Here is an 18,598-nt window from a genome sequence, read left to right as displayed (position 1 = left end):
CCAGGTGATTAAAAAGCTTTATTGCTCACACAAAGCCTGTTTGGTGGTCTCTTCACACGGACACCAAGTTGCAAGATTACTTCCTGAGGGTCAGTTGTATGCAAAGCAAATACGAGGGTAAGATCATCTGCCACATCAAAGGTTCAAAAAAATCTAGGGGATGGGTGGGAAAAATAGGTAAATGGTAATACATGGCAGAATGTGACATGTGCTCCAAAACAGGTACACAATTCAGATTATAAAGGTCATTTCTAGCTGGGCACAGTGGCTCACACCTGGTGGCTCACAGTGACCCCAGCACTTTGGGAGGCCGAGGCAGGTGGATCATTTGAGGTCAGGAGTTTGAGACCTGCCTGACCAACATGGCGAAACACTGTCTCTACTAAAGATAAGAAAAAATTAGCTGGGTGTGGTGGCGCGTGTCTGTAGTCCCAGCGACCTGGGAGGCTGAGGCAGAATCACTTGAACCTGGAAGGCAGAGGTTGCACTGAGCCAAGATCATGCCACTGCACTCCAGCCTGGACACAGACTGAGACTCTTTCTCCAAAAAATAAATAAATAAATAAATAAATAAATAAATAAATAAATAAAAATCATTTCCAGTTGGTAATAAGGCTTCATATAAGTGGTAGTATTTAATATGGAGCTTAAAATATGTGTGAAAGGTGGGAAAGAAGAGCATCTTGTAAGTTGCCTGAAGAAAGGTGTTATATTAGAAGAGGTGTCATAATAATTTATTGAGCCCTTACTATGTACCAGATACTAACTCATGAATTAACTCACTGAATGAAACATAACATAAACCTATGAAGTAACCCCCTGAGGGAGCAGTTCTCCAAGTGTTTCTATACATATGTGACAACTGTTGTCCTGGACTATCTTTTCAAAAATATTTGTATGCAAACACTGTAAAAGGCTAAAGATTGTGTCTTCCTCCAGTGCAGAGGACAGAGTCGCTTCCTGACTAGGATAATAAAGAAAATGTCTCCCTCTAGGCCAAAGGGTGGGCAGATTTGCTGCAGCCTGTTATGAGACTGAAGGTTCCTAAGCTCACGGTTCTTCAACTGTGACACAAACCCACTGTGTACACAGATCTACCTGGGCCATTTTCCATCTACCCCATGGAATTTGGGGACAAGGGAAACCAATGGGAACGTGAAGCTCATGCTGCCTACTGTCTTGTGAATAATAAAGTCTTTTGTCTCTGACATAGGAATCTCGTGCCTTCTGCTAGTTTCTATGAAAATGGGGCAGGCTAACTCGTTAGCTTACAAGCCGGGTAAAATCTCAGACCCTTTACAGTTCTTGACAAAAGTACAATTATTGTCACTAGCTATAGAGAAAGAGGCAGAGAGATTTGATGACTTGCCTAATATAGCTAATAAATGGAAGAGGAGCTGACATTCCAGCTCAGGCACTCTGTCTCTAGAATTGAACTCTTAACCAGTACAGAAACTCTTATTAATTGGCCTCAGCCTGTGATGTGTCATGGAAGTACAGTCTGTAAAAGCAAAGTGGAGTTTTGCCTTGAATGTTAGACTGAGGTATTTGTACGAAATTCTTAATGGAGAAGTGTTTTTTGGTTTGGAAAAAGCCAATAAATCATGTTGTTTCTTTGTCTGAAACCCTCCAAAGATTTATCATCTCACTTGGAGTAAAAGCCAAAGTCCTTATAAGCCTTACCTCATATTATGGTGGACAGCCTTTAAGGTGGCCCTTTAATGATCCCCGCTTCTTGGTATTCACGTTCTGTATAATTCCCTCTCTTTGGGCTTAGTGACTTGCTTCTAATAAACAGAATATGGCAGCAAGCCAGCCTGGCCAACATGGTGAAACCCTGTCTCTACTAAAAATACAAAAATTAGCCGGGCATGGTAGTGCATGCCTGTAATCCCAGCTACTCAGGAGGCTGAGGCAGGAGAATCATTTGAACTTGGGAGGTGGAGGTTGCAGTGAGCTGAGATCTCTCCAATGCACTCCAGCCTAGGCAACAGAGCGAGACTCTGTCTCAAAAACAAAAACAAAAACAAAAAAAAGCATATGGCAGCAGTGATGGGCCATCACTTTAAAGATGAAGTTTCAAAAAGACTGGTTTCTATCTTGTGTGCTTTTTCTCACTCTCTCCAGAGGAAGACAGCTGCCATGTGGTAACACAGTCCTGTGAAGAGTCCCATGTGGTGAGAGAGGTGGTTGGGAGTGAGCTTGGAAGTGGATCCCCAACCCTCGTCCCCAAACTGAGACTTCAGATGAGACTGCAGCTCTGGCCAACAGCTTCACTGCAACCTCACAACAGACCTTGAGCCACAAGCACCCGGCTAAGCTGTGTCCACATTCCTGACCCACAGAAACTGTGATATAACAAATGTTTGCCATTTTAAACCACTAAGTTTTGGTGTAATTTGTAAGAAGCAACAGATAATGAATACAATACTCCTCCCCTCACCCACTTCCCTCTGTCTACACTGACTTCCTTGCTGTTTCTGGAACATACCAGCTTTGCTCCTACTTCAGGACCTTGGCACTGGCCATTCCGTCTTTAGAAAGCTCTTTTCTCAGACAGCTTTGTGCCTCTAGCACACCCTATCCCTCCTTCCTGACTTATAGGTGCCACCTTCTATACAAGTGATTTTCTTTCTTGTCTGACTTTCCCACTGTCGGCTCCATGGGGCCAGGGATTTTTGCCTGTTTGGTTCACAGCTTTTCCTTCAGTGCCTAGCAGTGGGCTTGGTACATGGGTTGGTATCGAGTAAACATGTGTGGTGAAGTGAGGGAGAAAGATACGTCTAGAGCTAGATATGTTGGGTTTTAGGTACCTGTGGGATTTTCAAGTGTTGTCACATGTGAAGGCAGGATCAGAGAGCAGGGGGCAAAATAGGGGGAAGTGTGATACCGAAACACAGGGAGAGGGACTCCACAGTAGTGAATGCTACAGAGAGGCAGGGAGGTCATTTAATATAAGAAACAGAAAGTGACTGTGACATTAAATAACATCAGTTTCAAGACTGTGTTGGAAGCAAAGGCTAGATTAGTGAGCAAGGGAAGGAGATGGAGGTGAAGAAGAGCCAGTAGTAAGAGTTACCTTCCAAGGAATGAGGCTGTGAAGAGTGGAGAAGAGAGCAACGGGTGGAGGGCTTATGCTGGGAGGGAACTTTCTAAAGACAGAAGAGAGAGAGCCTGTGAATTCTGAGAGTCAGGACTGAGGGGAGTTGTGGCCTTGGTGCAGCAGGACAGAATGTGACAGAAAACCTTTTGCTATAGATGCCGGACTTTGGACCAGCAGCATCAACATCACCTGGGAGATTGTTAGAACTATGGGATCTCGACCTGTTCCAGACCTACTGAAGCAGAATTCGACATTAAGGTTCCAGATGATCTGTGAGGACATTAAATTTGAGAAACTCTGGTTAAGAGCACAGCGAAGAGGAGTAAGGAGCAGGAAGAGCAACTTGTTTGTGGAAATGGCAGGGTCAGCTCATGATGGATTCAGGTGGATTTAACATTTGGAAATTCCGGCTGGGTGCGGTGGCTCAAGCCTGTAATCCCAGCACTTTGGGAGGCCGAGACGGGCAGATCATGAGGTCACGAGATTGAGACCATCCTGGCTAACAAGGTGAAACGCCGTCTCTACTAAAAAATACAAAAAACTAGCCGGGCGAGGTGGTGGGCGCCTGTAGTCCCAGCTACTTGGGAGGCTGAGGCAGGAGAATGGCGTAAACCCGGGAGGCGGAGCTTGCAGTGAGCTGAGATCCGGCCACTGCACTCCAGCCTGGGCGACAGAGCGAGACTCCATCTCAAAACAACAACAAAACAAAAAACAAAAAACAAAACAAAACAAAAAACCTTTGGAAATTCCAGCAGGAAGTAAAGGGAATTCCTACCTTGTGGCCTCTCTTTACTCCAAAGAGAGCCCAGGAATCCAGATAGTCAGCTGACAATGATGATCCCCATCATAATAGCTACTGTGTGTTGAGTGGTGTGCTTTGTGTCAGGTGGTGTTCTCGATGCCTTATATAAATTATCTCATTTAATACTCTAGCAACCTTACAAGGTGAGAATTATTATCCTCATTTTGCAGAAAAAGATAAATCACTAGGTTTATCCAACTAAGACGCAGAGAGTCAAGCCAGGATTCATTTTTCACCAAAGTCCATGCCCCCTTTGTTATGCCCCATTGCTGCTGCTACACCCTAGTGGTAGGGGAGGTGGGAGAGAGAGCACGAGGATTGAAGAGAGGGATGGAATCTTGAAATAGAATGCAGAAGGGGATGGGAGTGGGAGCTTGTTCGGGACTTTTGTATTAATCAGGGTTCTCTAGAGGGACGGAACTAATAGGATATATATATATATAAAGGGGAGTTTATTAAGTATTAACTTACATGATTACAAGGTCCCACAATAGGCCATCTACAGGCTGGGAAGCAAGGAGAGTCAGTTGAGTCCCAAAACTGAGGAACTTGGAGTCCCATGTTCGAGGACAGGCAGCATCCAGCATGGGTGAAAGATGTGGGCTGGGAGGCTCGTCTCGTCCTTTCACATTTTTCTGCCTGCTTTATATTCTAGCCGAACTGGCAGCTGATTAGATGGTGCCCATCCACATTAAGGGTGGGTCTGCCTTTCCCAGCCCACTGACTCAAATGTTAATTTCCTTTGGCAACACCCTCACAGACACACCCAGGATCAATACTTTGCATCCTTCAATCCAATTACGTTGACACTCAGTATTAACCATCACAGGACTCAGACTTGGGAGAGTGTTAAAGGCCCAGCTAGGATTGGAGATGATGATTTTGTGAGTGGCATCAATCTGCATTAATATGCTTTTCAGCAATAGTGCTTAGAATCTCAGGTGTGGTAGCAGAGAAGGAAGGATTAATGTGGAACTTGGATGCTCTAGGTAGAGGGTGGAAGGACTGAGGTGTGTGTCAGAGTTCAACATAGACTTCAGATATCAAATGGAACAACCTCTTCTGTGAAGTCCCATCAGTGCCAGTGTGAACTTGGATTGCAGGTAGCGGTGGGAACTAAGAGCTGGCAGTCTGGATTGTGTTCAGCACTCCAAACCAAAAGTTAACGGGAGGTTGTTTTCATGCTTCTGAAAAGTAATTGCAGAGAGTGAGTGAGATTAATAGAGATGATCTGTTGTTGGTACACAGAATAGTTTGTGAAAGCTGGAGGGTAGCTGGGAAGTTCCTAAAGAGCTCCAGGTGGGTGGTGAGAGAGGCTGGAGTATGGCCCTGCTTTCCGCATTACCGGAGTTGCCTGCTCAGGATGGCCAGTCCACATCCTAAGCTGAGTGTTGCCCCTGGTCACAGTGCTTTGCATCGGCCTCCCTGCTTACCAAGGACAGATCGCTTCTGATGCACGCAGCCTGTGAGAGCTTCTAGTCCTCAAAAAGACAGTGCCTGAGTCTTTCTAAAGTGAGAGAGGAGACATCTTCCTTGGGTCATGCTCTGCTAAGAAAGCTGCACAGTAAGGTTGCTTGTCTTGAAGTATTAGGGAATTTGACAAGGCCTCTCACTTGTTCACAAGCATGGTCTCTTCCTCCATGCAATACCTGCACCAGGTTAGGTGAGGTAAGATGAGCTCAAATATCAATTGTCGTGTTGAACCCAGAATCATCGCTCCCTCTAACTCCTGCCTCCACTGCTACCTGTGGGTCAGTGTGTCAGACTCCTTTTCTTCCTGATGGTGATATCTGTTCCTTATTGCTCATTTGATTTTATTCAGTGCCTACTCTGTGCCTGGCTTTGTTCTACATGCTGGGGATGTGGTAGTGAACAAAGATGTCTGCGCTTATGGAGTTTAGCAGTTAATGAGGGGCAGACACAATAAACAATAGGGGTAATAAATAAGTGTGGTATATAGAATGTTAGAAAGTGATAGAGATATTTACACAAAAAAGGAATTGTAGGTCAGGGCACAATGACTAGCCCTGCTGTCCCTAAGGCCCTGAGTACTGGCACTGCCAAGCTTCCTTTCCCAAGATCTGATGACACCTCACACAAACCCCTTGATGCAAACACACACTAAGGGTGAGGGTGGCCCTTGCGCCACCAGGGTTGGCCTGCCCTGTCATGCTCTTTCCTGTAAAATGTTTGGGTTCATGGGAGCTGGACCAAAGAGTAGAACAGGTGACAGACAAGACAATGCATTAGTTTATGGTAACTGGTGGGAGTGCAGATTTTTAGGGAAGGGATGGCTGAGTCCAGGCTATCCTATCCTGCCCAGGTATCAAGGGAAGGTGTGGTCAGACAGTCCACTGCTGCTCTGTGAGTAGGACTCAGTGTCCCTGAGAACTGGCCTGGAGATCCATTACGATGCTAAAGACAACATATTTTTCTATTTTTTGAGAAGCATTTTTGGGCCAAGGAGGAAATGGAATTCAAAAATTGATCTGTGAAGTTTCTATGTTTGGATGTAGGTCCACATAGGAGGAAAAACCCTGCTTCAGTCTATTCACTTGTAGCAGAGCAAAATAAATCCATAACTCCTCACTGAAGCTATAGGGAGGGAGAAACTGACAAGTTCCCTGTGAACAAGAGATAGCGTATAGAAATTAATTGTGCTATACCCATGGTTGCTATTTTCAAAGATTTATGAAATGTTATTGCTAGTCTCTTTAGCATACTGTCTTCTTTTTATTTTATTGAATGCAGTAGTAGGAGGCTTTTGAATTCTCCTGCCTGGTCCTCTCCCATCCCCAGGAATATAACTTTCAAGGAGAAAACACTGAACTACTCCTGATTTCATTTCCAATCTGTAGAATTCCCACTGTCCCCACTGTCCTCAACATCTGCATTTTGTGCAAATTTTTTTTTCACACACATTTTACACATTTTACGTGAAGCTTTGCTGCAGTAAGTGTTATTCCAGGGGCTGGTCTTTGGGGATTCTATTTTGCCAGAATGAGTCTGGCCCTTGCCCTTTAAAAAAACAAACAAACAAAAAGAGCCCAATCATTGTCGATAGAATATTTACTTAAAAATGTTCCTCCAATCATGGGTTAAACATACTGCTTCTACATGATGGATGTTATGTAAGTAATTTTGAGGCAGAGTGTTTTTAATCAGCCAAATCTCCGCTTCATAAGGATCTAGGTGGTGCCCCTCCAGTTGCCGAGGGGACTGACCTGCTAATCCCATCCATCTCAGAACATGGTTTGTCTGTAGTCCTGATGAATTTGCCATGCCTTTCACTGGGGTAAATCTGAGTCCTACATATAGGTTAATAAAGCACCAGCCATGCTTATCTTGCTTCCCAAAAAGAACAGACTCAGCGACTCCTCTGGCTTCATGGATCTGCAACTACTTGGTTCGGAGACTATTCTCTTTTCCCTGATAGTATAGCTTTGGAGAATATTAACATATTTCCAGCTCTGTGTACATGTATTGAGAATTATATAAACTAGCTTCACAATATATAAATTGCTCAATAATTAGAACAAGCATCTCACATCAAAATAAGCAATTCAAATTTCGTCTACTACCCAAATGCAAAATCCTCAAGTGTGCTGAGTTATGAAATTATGCAAACACAGAAATTAGCATTTTAAAAGTTGTCAACTGATAAAAAGTACTGTATGCTGTTGGTTTTTCCTGGGTATGCTTTAGTAACAGTAAGTAATAAGATAATTAGCACAGATACATTCCATCAAGTAAGATGTAGTGGGAAGTAGGAAGCTATTTAAATTCATTTGAGAGAGCTACCACAACTGGGAAAAGAAACATATGTAGGTACCTCATTTTAGTTTTTAAAGACCTATAGTGAGTTTTTGTTTAGAACTTGATAGAGAGTTACTTGACCACCTGATAGAGGGTATTCAGTTTTGTTACCAGAGCTCGGACTTGCTATATAAACACAAGGATCTCTATCTTGGCCTCTTCTGTAAATCAGCTCATTCAGCAATTGGACATGGTGAATACACTGGAAGTAAAATTCCTTTTTTTTTTTTTTTTTTTGAGACAAAGTCTCGCTCTGTCGCCCAGGCTGGAGTGCAGTGGCGTGATCTCGGCTCACTGCAAGCTCCACCTCCTGGGTTCACACCATTCTCCCGCCTCAGCCTCCTGAGTAGCTGGGACGACAGGTGGCCACCACTACGCCCATCTAATTTTGTTTTTGTATTTTTAGTAGAGATGGGGTTTCACTGGGTTAGCCAGGATGGTCTCGATCTCCTGACCTTGTGATCTGCCTGCCTCGGCCTCCCAAAGTGCTGGGATTACAGGCGTGAGCCATCGCGCCCGGCCTTGGAAATAAAATTCTTGAGGTGGACATTGGTTGTTTGACCTAACATCTCTAGCCCTCTGCTGTGGTAGAGTCTCCTCTTTCCTTTGCAGGTGTTTGGATGTGGCTGATCTCCCCGGTCTGCCTCTTTCTTTCCAAATCAATTTGAACACATGTCCTGGGCCTGGCCCCCCTTTCCACACCCAGAGTGATTAATTAGTTCAGGAGTGGGCACAGGACCCAGGCAGGGCTGAAGTTCCTCTAGGAGATCTGAGATACGGACACTGGAAGAGGGACAGCCCTTTGTCTTTTGGGATCTTGAGTTCTACTTCATGGATGCAGGCTCAGGGCTGGCAGTGGCCACTTTACCAGCACTGATAATGTCACCTCCTGAGAATAAGCAGCACTGAACCACAGGGAGAAAGAAACAGCAGCCTAATGACATCATTGGACCCCAATAAATTGTCTTTTGGTCTACGCTGGTTTGAGATAGATTTTTTCTGGTGCTTGTATTTAAATGAGTCCTTACAAATAAGTAACTTACACAGTTGTCTCTCTCCCTGCTAATCGTCAGCAATTTCGCTCCACACCTGCACACAGTGAAGGGCACGTAGGGGTTGTTAGCAACAGAGGTCTGAGGTATGAACATCAGCCTCTTGGATGGGTCTAGTATATCATGTATTAGGCCATTAAGTCCTTTTGAGCCACTAAAAATATATGGAGATTCCTGAAGGAATACCTGCTTGTATGACGTGTGTGTGTGTGTGGTATGTATGTGTGTGTGTGTGTATATTTGTGTATAGTTTTCCATTATGTTAATGTTAGCTAGAGGTGAAACAAGCTAAGTATGCCAGTATAATGTGTGAGGCACCCACTGCTCATTAATGAAGTAAACAGTGGCATTTGTGAAGAAGTATGGGCAAGGAACTCAGCAAGCACGTGGGTGATTTCCCACCTACATCAGAAGAAACATGAAAGAGCAACTCTTAATTACAACCAAATATTAGCTTTGGCTCCTGGGAACTCATCATCCCGTCTCAAGGTCTATATTTATGAAAATTTAAGCAATGTCTTAAAACATGTTAATTTGTTCTTTGTTTATTGCTTTCCCTGACAGATTAATTTATTCCAAGGGACTTTGGTTCTCAAGCGCTAATATATCGATTGGGCCCATGTACGACATAGCTAACAGCCTGGGGAGGAGATTTTGGTGGAAAACAAAAGTCTTTCTTGTAGTTTTCCTTAGGTAATTAACTTTATATTGTGGGCCCTGGAATGCTTCTAGTTTTCTCTGGATTTGCATCTCTGACTTTTAGATCAATGGTTAATTTCATGAGAGGCTGGAAGTGCTGAAACACACACACACACACACACACACACACATATACTCTTTCTTTCTCTCTCTCTTGCTCGCTCTCTCTCTTTGGGCTTGAATAAGCCAGTTGAAGCATACTGGGACCATAAGCAAAGTTAAAAGGTTTTTTTCCTATTGGGTGATGTCTTTCTGAGCGCATCTACGCAAAGGACATTTAAACGGTAATAAGAATCTGTACCACCTCTGGAGAAGCAAAGGAGAGGATAAGAGAAATGCTGTTCATCATTAATGGGAACTTCTCGTGGTTGACTTTTGGATCTTTCAGTCTTGTATAATTCCACTGGGAAGTCAAAGTAATGCTTACAAAGTACTTACATCCTTTTAATGTCTATTAATTGATTATCAGTTCTTTCGTTGCCCATGAACTGTACTCAGAAGTCTGTGGCACTTACATATTATAAATATCTGTATCTTGTAGAAAGAGAAGGTACGTAGCAAGTAAGTAATAAAATTACCCCAGAATCCATATGCTCCCAAACCATTCTGATGTCTGTAACTCTTCTTTTTTCTTTTTCTTTTTTGTTTTTTGAGATGGAGTCTCACCCTGTCATCCAGGCTGGAGTGCAGTGGCCCAATCTCAGCTCACTGCAACCTCTGCCTCGCCTGTAACTATTCTTTACATCATGGCATTAACTTAGAATAGGAAACCTCCAGAAGTGTACCTGTCCCCAAATTTCAGGCAACTTCATAAGCATTTCTGGATTTTGTCTATAGGTATCCTTAAATGTGTACAAGTTTAAAACAGAACATCAAAAGTCAGTGACCCCTAATTATATTACTTCTCCTTTACAAAACATATCTTTCAAATCAACAAGCAAAGCAGAGGGATTTCTGTTATTCTTTAGAATTCCTGATTTCTACAAGCTTTGTTCCTTTACCTAGAGCTTCTACTAAATACAAGAAACCTACATTATTATGAAATGTTAAGCACAGGTCAGAACACTAATGTAGGTATTTTTACCATATAATATTGCATTTATGAATAGGCTAAATGGCATAAGCTTAGTCCTATTTACTGCTAGGATGTATATTAATAACTAAAATGTAGCTAGCTACTACCAGGTGAAAACATTAGCTGCTCAGGCTAACTGGGATAGTCTGTATTACTTTTACACTAAATATCTGTGTTCCGACCCCTGAAGTGCCTCTCCCAGCAGAAAGATTCACTTCTCTACCCTGCTGAATTCAGGAATGGTGGTGTCACTTCCTTTGGCCAGTGAAATGTGGGCTAAAAGGGTATGTGTATTTGTAGATAGAAACTAGAGTGTGGTTTGCCAAGTCTCTGCCATAACCCCCAGGATGATCGAGATGAAAACTGCTGTATCAGCCTGGGTTCTGGAGTGAAGAGGACACAGAGCAGAGCCGCAGCCGACCCACGTAGCATAGCACAAGTGCGAAAGAAACCTTTGTGGTTGTAAGCCACTAAGTTGTGAGGATTCTTTATTTCTGCATCATAATCTAGTCTATCCCAACTGATACAATAGCTTAAACTAAATATGTGAGTTTGTACCTTTTCAAATTGTTGTTTGGTAGTAACAAACTCTCTAAAAGCAATAATCTCATACAATTTGACTTATTATAACTGGGAAAAATAGGAATACAAATTTCTACTTATGAATGCTTTTCCTCCAAGACTATAATTATTAAGAGAAGAGCATGTTTATTGCTTGTATTTTATTTTGTTTTATTTTTTGAGACGGAGTTTCGCTCTTTTTGCCCAGGCTGGAGTGCAATGCCGTGATCTGGGCTCACAGCAACCTCCACCTCCCGGGCTCAAGTGATTCTCCTGCCTCAGCCTCCCAAGTAGCTGGAATTACAGGCGTGCACCACCACGCCCAGCTAATTTTGTATTTTCAGTAGAGACAGGGTTTCTCCATGTTGGTCAGGCTGGTCTCGAACCCATGACCTCAGGTGATCCACCCACTTTGGCGTCCCAAAGTGCTGGGATTACTGCGCCCGGCCTGTGTTTTATTTTTATAAGGAACATCATAGCAGAGTTAGAGAAAATGTTGCAAATATTTACGCATTCCTAAAGCCACAACAATACTCATCACTGATTGAACATCCTCCATGTGTCACTTTCTAGGAATGTATTAGGTGGGCAAGACAGACATGACTGATACCTTCATGGAGATTTTCATTCATTCTAGTGATGAAGTTTCACTATAAACAATAATTGCAGGCGAGGAAACAAATAGGTTGTTTTAAGTCAAAATTACAGGGGAAAAGGAACTCAAGGATATGGTGGTGGGTGATGGCCTCTCTGAAGAGTTGATGGTTGAGGTCTGAAGAATGAGAAGAGTGTTCCAGGCTGAGGGGACAGCATAATGCAGATGCCATCTCCATGTCCCGGAGGCAGATCAGATCTGCCCAGTGCAGCTGGACTGTAGTGAGGAAGGGGATCATGATGTGAGGTAAAGCTGAAGAAATGGAGTATGGACAGGTCATACAGAGCTTTGATGGCCAGGGAGGGAGTTTGACTTTTTCTTAAAGTCAGTGGGAAGCTATGGAAGGAAAATGTGAAGAAAGAAAACATGAAGCAGTTTATTTCTTCAACACTGATCGCCGTCTCTGGTGGGGGTCCCATATATGTAATGACACCAGAGGCGAAGTGAGGGGACCAGTGAGGAGGCTACTACAGGTCAGAGGCGATGGTTATCTGGACCAGGATTGTGGCAGTGAAGAGGAAGAGAAACGGACAAAATCAAGATGTATGCAGAAGGTCAAAACAGAATTTGCTGATGCACTAGATGTGGAAAATGAGGGAAAGGAGAGACCATCAAGAATGGCTCCCAGGCTTCTGGCTTGGATCCTTGGGTGGACATTGGTGCCACTCCTTCTTTTTTTAGACGGAGTCTCACTCTGTCGCCCAGGCTAGAGTGCAGTAGCATGATCTTAGCTCACTACAACCTCTGCCTCCCGGGTTCGAGTGATTCTCCTGCCTCAGCCTCCTGAGTAGCTGGGATTACAGGTGCCCACCACCACACCTGACTATTCTTTTTTTTTTGTATTTTTAGTAGAGATGGGGTTTTCTCATGTTGTCCAGGCTGGTTTTGAACTCCTGACCTCAGGTGATCCGCCCCCTTTGCCTCCCAAAGTGCTGGGATTGCAGGCATGAGCCACCGCACCCAGCCAAACATGATGCCACTTATTAAAACAGGAAATACCAAGGGAGGATTAAGTTTTCAAGACATGAGGGGATCAAGAGTTCTGTTCTGGACACGCTAAGCATGGGATACCCTGGAAACATTTGAGTGGAGATATCAAGTAGGAAGCTCTGTTTGTGTCTGAAATCCAGAGAAACAATCTGGGCTGGACATATGAACTGGGGCATCGTCAACATATCAGTGGAATTTCAGGCTTGGAGAATAAATATAAAGGGAGAAGAGAAAAGGTTCTCTGATGCCTGAGGAACTCTGGCATTTAGAGGTTTGAGAGGAAACAAAGAGCAGCCATGAGGCTGGGGGAAAGCCAGAAGGGTGAGTCTTCACAGAAGCTGAGAAGAGAGTGGTTTAAGAAAACCATGGGTCAGCCTGGTCAAATCCTGCTGAGAGGCAGAATGAGGAAACGACAGAGAAGACCCTCTGGATCTGGCAACCTGGAGGTCTTTGGCAACCCTGATAATGTGTTTCAGGACAGGGATAGGACCCAAAGGGTTCTCTAGGGGGAAATACAGATAACAGGTATAGTAAAAAATGTTTTAAAATTTGGCTAAGAAGGGGATAAAAGAAGAAAGGTGAGGGAGGAGAAGCCTAAATTAACTGAGTATTTATATTAAAGAGAGAGTATGAAAAATCCTATAAGTGATTGAGTTTACCTGGAAGCTACCAGATTGTTTTCTACCATCAGCAAAAATGGAGACTTGAGAACTAGTTAACTTGCTATACATGTGCGCAACTGCACTGTGTGGCCTCTTTCTGGAATACCATGTTCCTTAATGGTCACCTTCTCTTCTACTTTCTTTTCTCACATATCTGGAAGGAAATTGTTTGGGTTGCTTTAATTATTACAGCTTTTCTATCCCTGCTTTGTCTTTTTTTGTTGCTTAAGTTCTGAATGATATGCAGTCACTGAAGAATGTTCTTCTGTTTCAGAAAGAGTTATTGTTCCTCTCTAACTCAAAAGTGCTGACCTAGCTGGTTTCTGTATCTGTTGATATAGTTCACTTCCCTCTTCGCTTAAGGGTCATTAAATGAGGGTAAAATTTCATTTTTAAAACGTTTTATTTTTAAAACGTTTAATTAACAGTTTTAATTGAAAAAATTCACACACTTTAGGTATAGAAAAAAAGTTAAATAGCACAAAAGATGATGAATAAGTAGGTCCTCCCCGGAACCCTAGCCCTTGCTCCAGAGGAAACTGTTGCCATTGCTGTCTTGTGTGAACTATTCTATACACATAAAATTCTAAGGCTACATCTCCTGCCTGTAAAACAAAAATAAAAATAAAAACAAAACCCTCAAATGTGAGCATATTTACACACTCTGTGCCTTGCTTTTTTCATATTTCAATATAACATGGAGGCTTTTGCATAAAGTCAAGCATCGCTTAACAATGAGGATATGTTCTGAGAAATGTGCCATTAGACAATTTTGTCTTCGTTGGAATAACCTATAGTGTACTTACACAAACATAGACGGTATAGTCTATTAGATACCTAAGCTATATGGTATAACCTGTTGCTCTTAGGCTAAAAACCTGTATAGCATGTTCCCATACTCAATACTGTAGGCAATTATAACACAGTGGTAAAAAATTGTGTATCTAAACATATGTAAACTTAGAAAAGGTACAGCAAAAATATGGTATTATAATCTTATGGGGTCACCATCCTATATGTGGTTCATTATTGATCACAACATTGTTATGTGGTCCATGATGATATAGCTATGTCATTCTTATTCATGGTTCCATAGTATTCCATTTTATGGATGTACCATTATGTTAACAAGTTTCTATTGATGAATATTTATGTTTTTCTAAGCATTTTAAAAACAAAACCAAAAATTTTCTTGAATGATTAAACAAAACCTTTGCCTAAAAGCACACAAAACCTTTACCCAATATGAAGTAGACAACTGTCATCCTAAATCCCAAAGACAATTGGATTGGGAATAACTACTGTTTTCCTATTTTGTGGTAAGAAAAGGTGGCTGATGTTTGTGTGACTCTTTCATCTATGAAATCTGGGGATATCAGCGACACTAATCTATGCCATCGGAATAATGAGAAGAGAAAAAACATGAAAGTTTTAAGATGTTTAGAGAAACAATCTTTTAGAATAAAAGAAATATTCTATGGGCTATCAAATTGCTTATATAGCAAATGCATAGTATTTTGTATTTTCCTTTTCTTTTTCTTTTTTTTTTTTTTTTTGAGATGGAGTTTCACTCTTGTTGCCCAGGCTGGAGTGCAATGGCATGATCTCGGCTCACCGCAACCTCCGCCTCCCGGGTTCAAGTGATTCTCCTGCCTCAGCCTTCCTAAGTAGCTGGGATTACAGGCACGTGCCACCACACCTGGCTAGTTTTGTATTTGTAGTAGAGACGGGGTTTCTCCATGTTGGTCAGGCTGGTGTCGAACTCCCGACCTCAGGTGATCCGCCCTCCTCGGCCTCCTAAAGTGTTGGGATTACAGGCGTGAGCCACTGCGCCTGGCGGAAGTCATTCTTAAAGATTTTGTCTTTTATCCCATGGGCTCTGGGGAGACATTGGAGCTTCTGATTAGGAGGATGACATATAGTAATTGGCAGTGGCATGCAGAATAATTTAGAGGAGAGAGAGAAAGAAGAGAATCAAAAAAGACATTATAATAGTCCAACCGAGGTGATGAAAGCCTTGGCTGGAGTGGGAACAGCAGAAGCAAAAAGTGAAAAGGACCTAAGAGTGAATTTAACTGTTTTTCCTGCCCTAGCACACTTGAGAAGATAAATCCTATTAATAAACAGTGATGCACTCTGTATTCAAAACATTGTTATAAGTGCAGCAGAAAACCCAAATTAAAAGGCTAAGTTATTACAGTATATCGCTATAAATCATTAAACTATATAAAAACAAGGAAGGGTAATGTTACAGAGCGGAGAGGGTGAGGAGGCTATGCCTGGCTCCCACTCTCACAGCCACTGCAGTACATTGAGCTCCATAGAGACAGTGCCAGGGCAAGTGAGAGCCAGATGGGCACTGGGCAACTCTATGCCTTGCTGAGGAAAAATAACATGGGCAAAGGAGACCCTAACAAGCAGAGAGGCAAAATGTCATCATATACCTTTTCTTGTGCAAACTTGTCGGGAGGAGCATAAGAAGAAGCACCCAGATGCCTCAGTCAACTTCTCAGAGTTTTCTAAGAAGTGCTCAGAGAGGTGGAAGACTACATCTGCTAAAGAGAAAGGAAAATTTGAAGATATCGCAAAGGTGGACAAGGCCCATTATGAAAGAGAAATGAAAACCTCTATCCCTCCTAAAGGGGAGACAAAAAAGAAGTTAGAGGATCCCAATGCACCCAAGAGGCCTCCTTTGGCCTTTTTCCTGTTCTGCTCTATCACCCAAAAATCAAAGGAGAATATCCTGGCCTGTCCATTGGCGATGTTGCGAAGACACTGGGAGAGATGTGGAATAACACTGCTGCAAATGACAAGCAGCCTTGTGAGAAGTAGCCTGCCAAGCTGAAGCAAAAACACGAAAAGGATACTGCTGCATATCGAGCTAAAGGAAAGCCTGATACAGCAAAAGAGGGAGTTGTCAAGGCTGAAAAAAGCAAGAAAAAGAAGGAAGAGGAGGAAGATGAGGAAGATGATGATGAGGAGGAAGATGAAGATGATGATGGATGAATAAGTTGGTTCTAGCATAGTTTTCTTCCCTGTCTATAAAGCATTTAACCCCTCTGTACACAACTCACTCCTTTTAAAGAAAAAACAATTAAAATGTAAGCCTGTGTAAGATTTGTTTTTACACTGTACAGTGTCTTTTCTTGTATAGTTAACACACTACCAAATGTGTCTTTAGAGAGCCCTGTCCTGGTGGTATTTTCAATAGCCACTAACCTTGCCTGGTACAGTATGGGGGTTGTAAACTGGAGTGGAAATCTCAAGCAGGTTCTTTTTGGTGCACAGCACAAATTAGTTATCTATGGGGATGACAGTTTTTTATCTTTAGTTGTCTCTGATCCAGCTTATATGAAATAATTGTTGTTCTGTTAACTGAATACCACTTTGTAATTGCAAAAAAAAAAAAAAAAAAAAAAAGTTACAGCTGTTTTGTTGACATTCTGAATGCTTCCAAGTAAATACAATTTTTTTTTATTAGTATTGTCCTTTTCATAGGTCTGAAATTTTTCTTCTTGAGGGGAAGCTAGTCTTTTGCTTTTGCCCATTTTGAATCACATGAATTATTACCATGTTTATTCTTTCATATAGTTAGCTAGTAACAAGCTTTTGTCTACATACCCTGCATATCATAACAGGGGTAAAGTTAAGTTGAGATAGTTTTCATCCATAACTGAAAATCCAAAATCTTGATCAGTTAAGAAATTTCACATAGCCCACTTATATTTACAAACTGAAGAGTAATCAATCTACTCACAGCATGGGATTATTAGAAGCAAACATTTTGAAAGTCTGTCCTTGAAGGACTAACAGAAAAGGATGCTCTATCCTTTACATGAGGACTCTGTTCTTTAACTCCCATTACCATGTAATGGCAGTGATATTTTGCAGTTCTCATGTTAAAGAAGACCTGAGAATGTATCCCCAAAAGCGTGAGCTTAAAATACAAGACTGCCAAATTAAATTTTTTGTTGACATTAGTCTCAGTGAAGACTATGAAAATGCTGGCTATAGATGTCTTTTCCCATTTATCTAAATATGGACTGCTCAAGAAATGAGACTTTCCATTAAAAGTATTTTTAATTAATTGGGCCAGCTTTTAAAATAGGGTATACATTTCCTATATTACGGTTTGCCCCTTTATAAATCCAAGTAGATAGGAGGAAGGCACTTAAACTTTGCATTTCAGTATGAATTGTTCAATTTATTTGAATGATTTTTGTTTACAAAACCCAAACTCATTCATTAGTCATGTTTATCTGCTTAGCAGTTTAGGGAACAATTTGGCAATTTTGTGGTTTTCGAGATTATCATTTTCTTAAAGTGCCAGTATTTTAAAAGTGTTCTTATAATTTTTTTTTTTTTTTTTGAGATGGAGTGTCACTCTGTCACCCAGGCTGGAGTGCAGTGGCACGATCTCGGCTCACTGCAAGCTCTGCCTCCTGGGTTCATACCATTCTCCTGCCTCAGCCTCCCGAGCAGCTGGGACTACAGGCGCCTGCCACCACGCCCAGTTAATTTTTTGTATTTTTTTAGTAGAGATGGGGTTTCACCGTGTTAGCCAGGATGGTCTCGATCTCCTGACCTGGTGATCCGCCCGCCTCGGCCTCCCCAAGTGCTGGGATTATAGGCGTGAGCCACCACGCCTGGCTGCGTTCTTATAATTTTACATGCTTTTGTGATGGAGTGTTGTTTTGTTGTATAATTTTGACTTGGATTATTTCCATTTGCATTTGTTTATGTAATTTCAGGAGGAATACGAACATCTGAGTCCTAGATGATACTAATAAACTAATAATAATAATAATTAAAAAAAAAACAAGGAAGGGCTTATCTTCAGAGTTCTCTGCTGTTTACATCCAGTGGACCATTTCTGCATTCCTTCATTACTGCCTTCCCAGAGCCATCACTGCCATAAGAAGCAAGGCAAGATCTCCAGGGGGGGAAAATAATCAACAATCATGGCTGACTTATGAAGTTAATAATTTTTGCTAGATAAATCCTAGACAGTTTAAAGATAAACATTTTAAGGATATTTGTATTAAATCTAAATATTAAAAAATTTGAAAAGTGATAAAAGCAAATATGGGTGAATATGTAATCGCAGGGTGGGAAAGATTTTTCTAAGCATGAGGCTAAGGGTGAGCACTCTAAAGTATTGAGCTGAGTACATCAAAAAAACC

At 42.0% G+C, this 18,598-nt stretch overlaps 1 protein-coding gene and 1 pseudogene across 1 annotated transcript in view; one reads left to right on the top strand and one right to left on the bottom strand.

The window, feature by feature from the left end:
• LOC144333276 (myosin-IIIb-like) overlaps positions 1-18,598 on the bottom strand; it is a 109,391-nt gene that overhangs the window by 31,476 nt on the left and 59,317 nt on the right. The window lies entirely within an intron of this gene.
• LOC693519 (high mobility group protein B1 pseudogene) lies at positions 15,719-16,421 on the top strand (annotated as a pseudogene).

The sequence above is a fragment of the Macaca mulatta genome, chromosome 12 (assembly GCF_049350105.2).
Source record: "Macaca mulatta isolate MMU2019108-1 chromosome 12, T2T-MMU8v2.0, whole genome shotgun sequence".
Taxonomy (NCBI): Eukaryota; Metazoa; Chordata; class Mammalia; order Primates; family Cercopithecidae; genus Macaca; species Macaca mulatta.
Note: the sequence above shows the minus strand (reverse complement) of the source record. Positions and strands in the feature narration are given on the sequence as shown.